Raw genomic sequence first — 12,001 nt, forward strand, 5'->3', positions numbered from 1 at the left:
TTTGCTGAAAGCCAGTCTAAGTGAGGCATATTTAATAGATTTTCCTTCCCTAGGTTTGCTGGTTTATATTTGTTGCAATCAGTAATGTCCTGTGTAACTTAAAATTCAGAACACTGTACGTATGTATGGAATACTTTGCGCATCATGCATTGGTGCACATGAACAGTGGTATTCTGGATATCAGAGAAACTGCAGTTCCCCGTAGGTGCAGCTATTCTCACCAACATGAATATACATTCATTGTTCTTGGCATAAGCCCTGATAAAATTTGGTTTATGTTAGAATATGTAGGTTAATTTCAATATGCTTAATGACGCACATTCATTGCTAGGGGTTGTTGGCAGTTGTAAATGTTGCACTGAAGATAATATAGCACTTCCAGGTATCAGATTGGTGGGCTTGTTCAGTGATAATAGGAGTACAATTTTGCAGCTCTACCACTAGCTAAGCTATCAGAATGGAGATGTAATGGGAAGGTTGTAGTGAGGATAATGAAGTAGAAGTCATGACCTGCCGTGATCGAATTGAATGGGCTTAAGGGGCTGGATGGCCTCCTCCTATTCCTATGTTTCTATCTTTGAAAGTGTCAAAAAGGGTGCAGGGATGAGGATGATCCAAATATTGTAAGTGCTTCAAATGCTTTACCTCCCCTGCTAATGACCATTCTGGGTTGACTGTTAAGAGGGCTGAATACACAAATGGACATGGTCAAACCATTTAGTCACGTGACTAATCTGCTGGGCAACCTAATTTTTTTGAATTTATACAAACAGTTTGGGAAGAAAGCTGTTTGCCCCTGGACTGAGAAGATATCTTCTGCCTGCTCCTATCTTTGTTTCGCAAGCCTCTGAATCCACTGAAGACACATGAACTCCAAGAGAGAAAAGTCTCCTACAGCGAACAAGGTTTAAGAAGAATACTGGGCCCCAACGAAAAGTAAGATCTACCTACAATCAAGGACTCTACAGTGAGCTCGAAGAACATAACAACAACTCTTCAGATATTGCCTCAAACTTTTCCACTTTATTTTTCTTCTGCTCTTTTCTGTCTCTATTTGCATGTGTGTATCGCATGTGCACACTAGCGTAGAGTGTGGCGTGTATCCATAGCTGTTAACCGAATTAGAGTTTAAGTTTAATAAATCTCAACTTTTCTTCTTTAAACCTAAGAAAGCCTGTTTGTGCTGGTTTCTTTGCCTTATAATTGGAAAGTAGTGTACAAGGATTCACTAAGGGGTAAACACGGTGTGTTTAAAATTAAACCCTGTTGCAGTAAGACCAGGTGAAGGCTGAGAGGGACCCCTAGATACCTTTCTCACCTGGACGTAACAGGCCCCTTTTGCTACAGTTATTGGAGCAGATGAGATGGGTAAATTATCATTTATCAAATTATCAAATTATCATACTGGGCCCTCTCCCTCTAACAGGTTCTTCAATAATCTTCCTACTGCCTCCCCATCCACATACAGATCTTACACGGGGTTTGTGGTATACGGAAAGATGACAGAAAAGTAACTTGATTTCCCTCACTTCTGCCACATCAGTTACATGTGACACGCCAGGCAAGGAGTGAGTGGCTGAGATCCTTGCAGTTTGGGGTGGAGTGAGGGGTGGGGGGTTGGAGATGAAGAACATGTGAAGTGGTATTCACAAGAGTGGGGATCTGGCAGTAGACCTTCCGCTTTCCATGCTCCTCTGTTGCTATATATCAGAGTAGAATCCAACCCTGTTCACTTTTCTGTTGCACACATGTTAGCAGGTGTACACAACCAGCTCCATTCTGGCATCATATATTATTGACTTAGTCTGATTTCAAAATTACAGAAATATTATTTTAAAATAAGGCTAAATCAATGATAGACAGACAGACATTGATTTATCAATCACAGATTTATTTTAAATTTCTCTTCTTTGCTGGCAAGGACAAGTTAAGACATCTTAACGTTCTTAATGGAAGTATAAGACCTAGGACATTTATGCTGACCAAACTGTAGTGCTTAATGGAGTTTAAAGCTTTGAAGTCATCTGTATGATAAATTGGAGAATAAGATACACTGAAGGTTAAGTCAGGTTTTTGATGAGCTTTGTGGAAAGATATGAAGCATGAGTTTTACAATGACATAGTGACCCCACTCAAACATTAAATGAACTGTGTGATGACGAACTGGTTGATTGGGATGAATGTTTAATAAACTGATGTATTGGGATGAATAATTAATGGTTCACTATCTGCAAAGATAGAAATTGAGACCATTAATGTCATGTTGTAAAATGCATTATGTGTATGGATGATAAGACTTTACATTTAATGCTCTGTAATGCATTGAACTGTTTAGGCTCCAAGAAAAATTAAGAGGAGTTTAGCCATGTAAATATCTAAATGTGTAAACAGACTTTTCATAAACGAAATAGCTTTTATTAATATGTCGAGACTAGGATAAGTTTCTGTAGTTGTCAGCACTACTTTGATACCTCATCAAGAGATTTTTTTTCAAGCACGAATTAATCATTGCAGACTATTCGATCATGGTGGCATCACAGCCAGATAGGAGCATTTTCCAACAGGAGATCACTGGCTATTGTCCAGGAGCTGCTGCCCTGACTGATTTTCCCCTTCTTAGCTTTAAATTGGGGTCTAATTTAGTACCTTTGCAGCTATCCCATCTGAAAGCAGCTAACTGAGCAGAGATTGAGGATCAAACCTTGTTGGTTTGACTGGCTCAGTGGCCTATCAGGTGATGAATTGACCAGCTAGGATGAATATCTTACTCACAGTGTCAGTGGTGCATTAGTGCCAGACAAGATCACCTGTAAATCCTTTATTATAATTATATAAATTACCCTTAAGATTGCACATCATGCTAACAACTGATAAGGTATCAGCCCTGGCTCGGTGGTGGCACTCTCATCTAAGAAGCCTTTAGGTTAATTTCCCACTCCAGAAACTTGATCACATAATCTAGGCTACCACTTCAATGCAGTACTGAAGAAGTGCTGCATGATTGGAGATGTTTTTTGGATGAACTTGACTGATATTGCTTTAGTACTGCTAAAATTCCACATTCCTCAGGATGTTCCAAAGCTTTTGGATGAAGCGTTAAACTGAGCCCCAACTTATCCTCTCAAGGGGATGTAAAAGATCTCATGGCACTACTTAAAGAAGAGCAGAAGATTTTTCCTGTTGACATAGACAAACATTTATCCCTCAACCAGTATCAGAAACTGATGCTGCCAGACCTGCTGAGTGGTTCCAGCATTTCTTGTTTTTATATCAGAAATTGATTATCTGGCTATATATCTCATTGCAGTTTGTGGAACCTTGCTGTGCACCACATTACAACATTGACCACATTTCAAATGTAAAATGCTATGGGACATCCTGAGGTCATGAAAAACATTATATAAATGTCAGTTCTTTCTTTCATCTTACTTGGATCCAAATTAGAACAGTAAATTATATTGATCGCAGCAGAAAGTAGATATTCACTTCTTATTCTCAAACTAATTTGAATGTCTTTGGGAATGAGGATGACTTTCGTACACTCCAGGATTGTGGGTCCTTAGGTGACTGAATAGTGCAATTCTGGATCTGCACACTCAGCCACAGGTGGGGCAGGTGGTGTTTGGTGAGGCGAGTGAATGGGATGCTTGAATTTCCGAATGCTGCTTCCGCTGTTTGCACTTGGTCGCTGCCTGCGCATGTCGACGTTATTCGAACTGGCTGGCACCTTCGCAGATGCTTCTTCTTCATTTTGGGTGGTCTTAGGCAAGAGATTCCCACGAATTTCCCACTCATCCTGTTGAGTAGATCTACTCCCTTAGGGAACTTCATGGAGATGAGGTAGAGTGTTGCGACGAGGAAGATGGAAAAGAGCTGTTTTCCTCACTGTTTACATTTATCCGTGGCCATCTGCTACCATCCTTTGCTCTTTCTTCCCACTAAATCCTCTAATTTGAATGGATGTCATTACGACCAGGTGAAGAAGGGGTTCAGGATCCCCTTTCGCTCCTTCCCTGTTTGACCGCTACAGGGCTTATCTTTTAAAAACAATGATTTAACTTACCACCTCAGTGAGCACTTGCTCCTGCTCCTGCTCCTCTAATTATAATTGTAAATGACCCAATCAGACAGGTTTTCTTGAGTTTAAACAAGAAAAATGTAAGTTTATTACTCTTATCACTCTAAACTGGTTAAAATTACTAAAATACATGCGCATCCATGCTCATATTCATATGAGAGGCACACACAGACAAATAGATACAGAGGGAAAAGGCAGAGTTCGGAAGTTGGAGTAGAGTCCTTAATAAAAATGGAATTTAAATATGGCAGTGTAGTCCCAGTGTCCTTAGGTGAAATTGAAGTTTGAAGTCCTCGCTGGACCACGTGCACAATTCAGGCTTCCTTCTCTGGTTCCAGAAGGCCGAAGAGAGGCTTTATCCATCCTCTTGGTTGTTGCCTGTGAGGGTCTGTAGATTTGAGGTTTAGCTGCAGCTGAGGCTCCCCTGGGACTTTGCTGGAGCGGGAGACAGGAGAGAGAGAGGTGTTCCTTCCTTGGAGTTCAGTTACTGTCTCTCTTCTGAGGCACAATTCACAAACTCAGAGTTACCCAAGCAGGTATGTCATGTGACCCCCTCTTTGTTGAAAACAGAAGTTTCTGGAAGGTTCATTTGAAATTCAAAGTTCTTTAGACGTACTTGTTGCGGGGGTGGAGGGGGGATGGATTTGGCTCTTTCAAAGTCAATGGGTGTCGATGGTTTTTGATGACCAACATTGACAAAACCCTTCTAGTTAATTCAATCAGGGAGCACCCCCATTGTTCTGGCTAGATTGGGCAATCACCTCTGTCTTCCAGCTGCCTCCCTTTGGCTTCTCATATGCAAATTGTGTGTGGCCATCTTTTGCTGTTCTGTTTTGCTTTTTAAAAAAAGTTATTTGTAATAATATCCAGTAAAAAGGACTCAGACAGAGTTCCATATGATGAAATTAATATTTTCCATTTGGCATGTGGGGATTCCATCAGAATGTGTACTGTAACTGCATTATGCATTTATTCATCATATTCAAATTGCTGCAATAAACTTAGAAACTCTGAAACAGATATATTGCCCATTTTATGCCATCTTGGCTTATTTTTCTTTAATGTGGAATTTTAGCAGGACTAAAGCCTCCTGTGAACAATATGGGTCAAGGGCAATGTTTAAATGGATTAAGTGCTGCAGCAAAATGGCTGAATCATGGATAATTTCAGAAAGTAGGAAAGCTAAAAGCATATGACATGGTAGAATGATTATTTAATTACTTTTCTTCAATGGCATTTGACTTCCTTTAAACTCTGGCATGATTTGTTTCTTTGTTTAGAGAAACAGCAATCATGTAATGCCAATAAGCCCAAACAATAGAGTGCTCCAGTACTATTTCTGCTGAGGTTTATATATAACTAGTTTGTACTTCATGCATAAATTCATGGTAGAGTGTTGTTTTAGTGGTGATATATTACTGATTAAAAATGGTTGACTTTAACCCTGTTGTTATGTTTGTCACCAACCTATTATCTTGCAGAAAATGCAGTACTGTAAATAAAGGGGTAGACTTTGGCCTTATGCAATACTGTAAAATGGGTAAGAGTGAATTGCGGCCTGTTTTACATCTCTTCTGACTTTTATTTCCATTTATTTAAAAACGGAACTAAGGTCACATATATTGAGCCTGCATTAACTTACACTTCTCTTGACAAAGACAACTGCAGCTGAAGGAGGCTATTCTCCCTTAAAAAGGGATACAAGATCAATTGAAATTTTCAAGACTGAGATTGATAGATTTTTGTTCAGTAAGCACATCAAGGGATATGCAGTTGACATACACATCAGTTATAATGTGACCTTAGTTGATGGAACAGATTCGAGGGGCTTAATGGTCTACTCTTGATCTTGTATTCCTATGTTGTTACGCTTCATCCAGACTTTCCAGTACAGCATCTAGTTGCCTCTTGAATGATTCCAGAATTTTTGCCTTCACTTTCCCATCTGGGTGCCCGTTTCTGGTACTGTTTACACTTTGGGCTGGATTTTATGCAGGAAGTGGGCCCCCCCCGGAACGATCCTCCGGTTTTTTGGGGTGAAAGTTCAAGGAGACGGGATGCCCATCCCTTTAAAGATGAAAGAGGGACAGGGATCCCACCTCCAAGAGCTGCCAGCCAATCACAGGGCTGGCAGCTCAGCAGTATTGGCAGCACCACTGGGAGCAGTGGCAACTGCTGGTACTGCAGAGGCCTTGGACCCAGGCCCAGCACTGGAACCCCAGAGAAGAGGTGGGTGAGGTGGGACCGCTGGGGCTAGTCCAGAAGGCCCTGGCAAAGTGGGGTTGGGCGTTCGGTCCAGGGGTTGGGGGTGTCCTGGGGGTATATTGGTTCCCGGTAGGGATCCTCTGTGGGCCACAAATTGCCCGTGAAGGAGGGTCTCCCCCAAACCCACAGGGAGGGTACTTCGTTTTCCAAGGTGTCCTCCCCACACAGCGGAGGCCCTCCCCCCGCCACTGGTATGATCTCTTAAGGGCCTCAATTGGTCTCTGGGCAGGAGAATCAGAACCGGCAATCCCGGCCCCGGGTTCCGTGGCAGCCGTTACCACTCCAATTCTCCGGCTGTCCCACCACAAAACCCGGCATCGGGAGGAGAATAAGATCCAGTCCTTTGTGTGAAGAAATGCTTTCTAACATCAATCATGAACTTGCCATTTGTCAGTTTTCCCTGTTTCCCCTTGTCCTGAAATGATAGTGTTCCACATTCTTTTCTACTCAAAATTAATATCTTGCATGACTTTGTAAGATCTAATTTTGTTCATTGCCTTTCAAGGGTGAAGAAATTTAATTTATCTTGCTCTTTGATCTTGGTACTCTTATTGAGGTTGTGGCACTTTTTCCAAACCTTCCTCCAGGTCCAGAATCTTTGCAAAACCTTCCAGATCTGGAACCTTGGTAACACCCACTTTACCTGCAGGAAAAATATTTGTTCTGCATTACTTACTGACAGGTGATGGTGGTTGTCAATTCTGCTAGCCCCAAAAGACTGTCCTTTTTCTCTCAAGCCAAAGCAACGTTTGTGTACAATGGTCCTGTGGCTCTGCTCAGTTTATTGCTTTCTATAGCTGGGTTAATGACACTGATAATTACTAACCCAGGTGTTAGTTAGTCACTTGAAAACTTATGAAACAGGCTTCACTTCAGATGTGTCCTTAGTGCCGGACTTCTGCCACTGAGGTTAACAAAATCTTATTGAATGAACTCAGCAGAAAGTGGAGGTCAACAGTATTCTAATTCATTACTGTTTATTAATAAAAAGAAGTCAAAACTTTCATTTCTAAAACAGGATACATAACTACCTTTTGGCTTTTGAATATCTGGCACGTTCTTTTCTGTAGAACGAACCAATTTGTTAAAAGTGAATTCATTTTTATTAAGTTGTTTAAAGTGAATTCATTTTATTAAGTTGTTTAAAGTGTTGTGTGTATGGTGCACTGCCACATTTGTTTCTTGTGTGTTGTGAACTTCTCTGTGTTGGCTGCAGATAGACTCTACTATTAAGGAGCACCTTCAACCATCAATTGTGAACTTGCCTTTTGCTGGTTTTGGAACTGTACTGCCATTATATGTATAATTACCCACTGTGGACATTGTGGGTGGAAAAAAATCAATATTTGATTTGCATAAATCACAAAAAATGATTAGTATGGTACATATGTGTAGTTTTATGCACCCCTTGAATAACAACTTTTTCTTCCTCAAATGTAGTGACTTGTTTCTGAGTTATATGTTCCACTATCTACTTCAATTTGTGTCCACATTTTTGTGTAAGTTTTATCTTTAATGTGAGAGCAGCAAGGATTGAAATGATGCAATTTGACCCATGGGAATTTTTTTCCTGCAGTTCATTCTGTTTCCCATCATGGCATGTGTAATGTAATTTGCACTCTGACAGTCTCCAATACTACATTACTGCTAATGTTTTTCTGTCTCAGTGAAATGCACAACTAGACTAATGATTTTACAACATTTATGTTGGTTAAATGGCTGGTTAGTTGCTTAAGACTATTAAAGGATTGCTGCTGCAGGTGTCTCAAGATTGCTGCTATGTTTTGTTCCTACAAACACAACCACATTCTTAGGAGGTGCACAGTTTGAAACCCATGCTTAAGTAATTGTATTCACTTGTCGTAAACTATGATAAAAATGGACATTTTCCTTGTTTATCAAGAAAAGAGGAAATATTGTCCCTATGTGATTGAACTGGGCAAATGTGACTGATTTCCATTCATGCAGTTCTGCCACTTTGGAAAAATAGGAAGTAGTTATGATCTGACCCTATAGAAGTTGGGCTCTTTGACAAAGGCAGGTTAAATATATGTCTGAAATGACTGTATAAGCCTGAAGGTAAGTTATATAATAACAACACTGAAACAAAGCATTAACTATAGATGCACAAGGTATTTACTGAATTATTGTTACCTAATTTAACGGGCACCAGGTCAATAAAAATAACTCAATGAAGATAACTTTAGCTCTATTTCCACAAATATAAGAACATAAGAATGTAAGAACTAGGAGTAGGCAATTCAGTGCCTCTAGCCTGCTCCGCCATTCAATACGATCAGAGCTGATCTAATCTTGGCCTCAACTCCACTTTCCTGCCCATTCTCCATAACCCTTCAACCCATTACTAATTAAACATCCGTCTATTTCCTCCTTAAATTTACTCAATGTCCTGGCATCCACTGCACTCCGGGGTAGTGAATTCCACAGACTCACGACCCTTTGAGAGAAGTAATTTCTCCTCATCTCTGTTGTAAATCTGCTACACCTTATCCTAAAACTATGACCTCTCGTTCTAGATTGCCCCACCAGAGGAAACATCCTCTCTACGTCTACTTTGTCAAACCCCTTAATCATCTTATATACCTCAATTAGATCTCCTCTCATTCTTCTAAACTCTAGAGAGTAAAGGCCTAAACTGCTCAATCTCTCTTCATAAAACAAACTCCTCATCCCTGGAATCAATCTAGTGAACCTCCTCCGAACTGCCTCCAATGCAACTACATCCCTCCTGAAGTAAGGGGACCAAAACAGTACACAATACTCCAGGTGTGGTCCCACTAATGCCTTGTACAGTTGCAGCAACACATCCCTACTTTTATATTCTATTCCTTTAGCAATAAATGCCAAAATTCCATTTGCCTTCCTTATTACCTGCTGTACCTGCATACTAGCTTTCTGTGATTCATGCACGAGGACACCCATATCCCTCTGCACCGAAGTACTCTGAAGTTTCTCTCCATTTAGCTAATAATTTGCCTTTCTATTCTTCTGACCAAAATAGATAACCTCACACTTTTTGTGTTTTTTGTGTGTTCATTTTATTTTAGTTTGTTCAATTTGTTTCTACTGTGCCTACCCACTGTTTTTTTCACGTTTATGCATGTGGCTGTTCAGTTTTCAGTCCATTAACACCCGATCTGTACTAATGCTTTGTCTTTCAGCACACCATTAACATATTGTTTGCCTTTGCTCCATGACCTTCTGGTCAGCTATTCTGTGACCTTGTCCTATCAATACCTTCTCTTTTGTTATCTCTTGCCCCACCCCTGCTTTACTTGCTTAAAATCTTTTATCTTCCTTATATCTGCCAGTTCTGAAGAAGGGTCACTGACCTGAAACATTAACTCTGCTTCTCTCTCCACAGATGATGAGTTTTTCCAGCACTTTCTGTTTTTAACCTCACACTTATCCACGTTAAACTCCATCTGCCAAATTTTGGCCCATTCACCTAACCTATCCATATTCATTTGTAAATTTCTTATTTCTTTATTGCAACTTACTATCCCACCTATTTTAGTGTCATCTGCAAATTTGGCTATAGTACCTTCTATCCCTGCATCCAAGTCATTAATATAGATTGTAAATAGTTGGGGCCCAAGGACTGAACCCTGTGGCACCCCACTAGTTACATCTCGCCAACTAGAAAAAGACCCATTTATCCTGACTCTCTGTTTTCTGTTGGTTAGCCAATCCTCTATCCAAGCTAATAAATTGCCCCTAACCCCATGTGATCTTACCTTGTGTATTACCCTTTCTGATTTTTAACTTCATTGCTGACATTTGACAATGTGATTCTAGACAATTTAAAAAGAATAACAGTTTAGTCCAAAATAAAGCGGTTATTCTGGTGTACCTGTTACAGGGAGAGACAAAACATTGTTCTCCTCTCACTCTACATTAGACAATAGGATTTTAATTCCTGAATGTTTCATTCGCTGCTGAAATGATGAGAGGCATTGAGTAGTTGAAAAGAGGTTAGCCCTGTTAGTCTCCCTAATGTTCCATTTTCACAGTGCCATGCAGGCCCCAACCTGCCAAGAATGAGGCACATTCATTTCGCCACATGGACATTAAACTTCAAATTGTTGCTGGGAAGAAAATAGGGCCTATTACAAGGAATTGCCAGGCTTCTAGCCAGAAAGACCTTTTTACATTCTAGCAGACAGTGTTGGAACAATTGCTCCCAATCCACAGAGCGGACGTGGTCAGACCTGTTTAGTCACATGACTAACTGGCTGTTGCAGAGTTTTGAACTGAGAGTTTTAAATTGGAGAAACAGTGTGTTTGAAGACAGAAAGCTCCTGCTTCTGGATTCAGAACATATCTCTCCTGGCTGCTCCCATCTCTTTCTCACCAGCTTTGGAATCCATTGAAGACACATGAACCCCAAGAGAGAAAAGTCTCCTACAGCGAACAAGGTTTAAGAAGAATACTAGGTCTCAACGAAAAGCAAGAATTACCTACAAGCAAGAACTACCTACAAAAGGACTCTTCAGTGAGCTCGAAGCACAGTAACAAGAAACTCTTCAGATACGGCCTCAAACCTCTCCACTTTCTTTTTCTCCTGCTCTTTTCTGTCCTTTTCTGCATGTGTGTATCACGTATGCATGCTAGCACGGGCGCGTCGTGTATCCGTAGGCATTAACCGAATTAGAGTTTAAGTTTAAGTTTTAATAAATTTCACTTTTCTTCTTTAAACATAAGAAAGCCTGTTAGTGCTCATTTCTTTGCCTTATAATTGGAAAGTGGTGAACAAGGATTCACCAAGGGGGATCTCAAAACAATGTGTGTTTAAAATTAAACTCTGTTACAGTAAGACCAGGTGAAGGCTGAAAGGAACCCCTAGACACCTTTCTCACCTGGTTGTAACAACAGGTTGAGAAGGAGTTGGAGAGCAGAGGATTCAGTTGACTGTTACTATTATTGGTCTTATGGTCTATAGTGTGTCCTTCAAGCAGATGGCACAGTGCTGCATTTGCCTTATTGCTGACCTGAGCCCTGTGAAGACAGTTCCCAGAGATTATTGCCAGGTAGGTGCAACCATGTCTGCAAATACGGTTGCTGACATCTTGGTGCATGTGACCAATCAAACTTTGCTGGATGATGATCTCTTTCACGCAGTAGCACTTAAGGCATAATATGCTGTGATCAGGAGGCTTCTGAAGAACCATCCAGCATAACAATTGTTCAGGCCTTCATATATATATCCACGATGTCACAACTAACTTTGAGAGTTGAAGTCTCCACTTACACTAATCACATGCCAAAGTGAGGTATGTGCACCGCTGAACATAGATGCAGATGTGAGGATTATTGACAGATGGGCATGAAGCATCTCTGCTATAGCCTGCTGTACCAGCTGTCAGCCTTCTTCTTCCTCCTCCAAAAAGCTCACACATATGGGCATCCCGATTGGGAAACCCATTAATGGAGATAGAAGATAAAAAGCAGCAGAGCAATTGTCACAAAGTCTCATAAAATCCAAAAGTGGCAGCAAAAAAAGTAAACTTAAAATAAGAAAATCAGCACAGAGATTGCATAGAAAATGTTCATTTAATCTTCTTGCCATGCCTTTTAAATGATCTTTCACCTGTAACTGATCCAGCAACTCTGGCTGCCCATTACATATGGGTATGA

At 40.6% G+C, this 12,001-nt stretch overlaps 1 long non-coding RNA gene across 1 annotated transcript in view; it reads right to left on the reverse strand.

The window, feature by feature from the left end:
- The window catches only part of LOC137352378 (uncharacterized), a 70,818-nt gene extending 63,709 nt beyond the window's left edge, over positions 1–7,109 (reverse strand). The window contains exon 1 of the long non-coding RNA XR_010969694.1: positions 7,020–7,109. This is a non-coding gene — a long non-coding RNA (uncharacterized lncRNA). The remainder of the gene's footprint in view (positions 1–7,019) is intronic.
- Positions 7,110–12,001: the final 4,892 nt, after the last annotated feature.

Source organism: Heterodontus francisci, chromosome 3, assembly GCF_036365525.1.
Source record: "Heterodontus francisci isolate sHetFra1 chromosome 3, sHetFra1.hap1, whole genome shotgun sequence".
NCBI classification, from domain to species: domain Eukaryota; kingdom Metazoa; phylum Chordata; class Chondrichthyes; order Heterodontiformes; family Heterodontidae; genus Heterodontus; species Heterodontus francisci.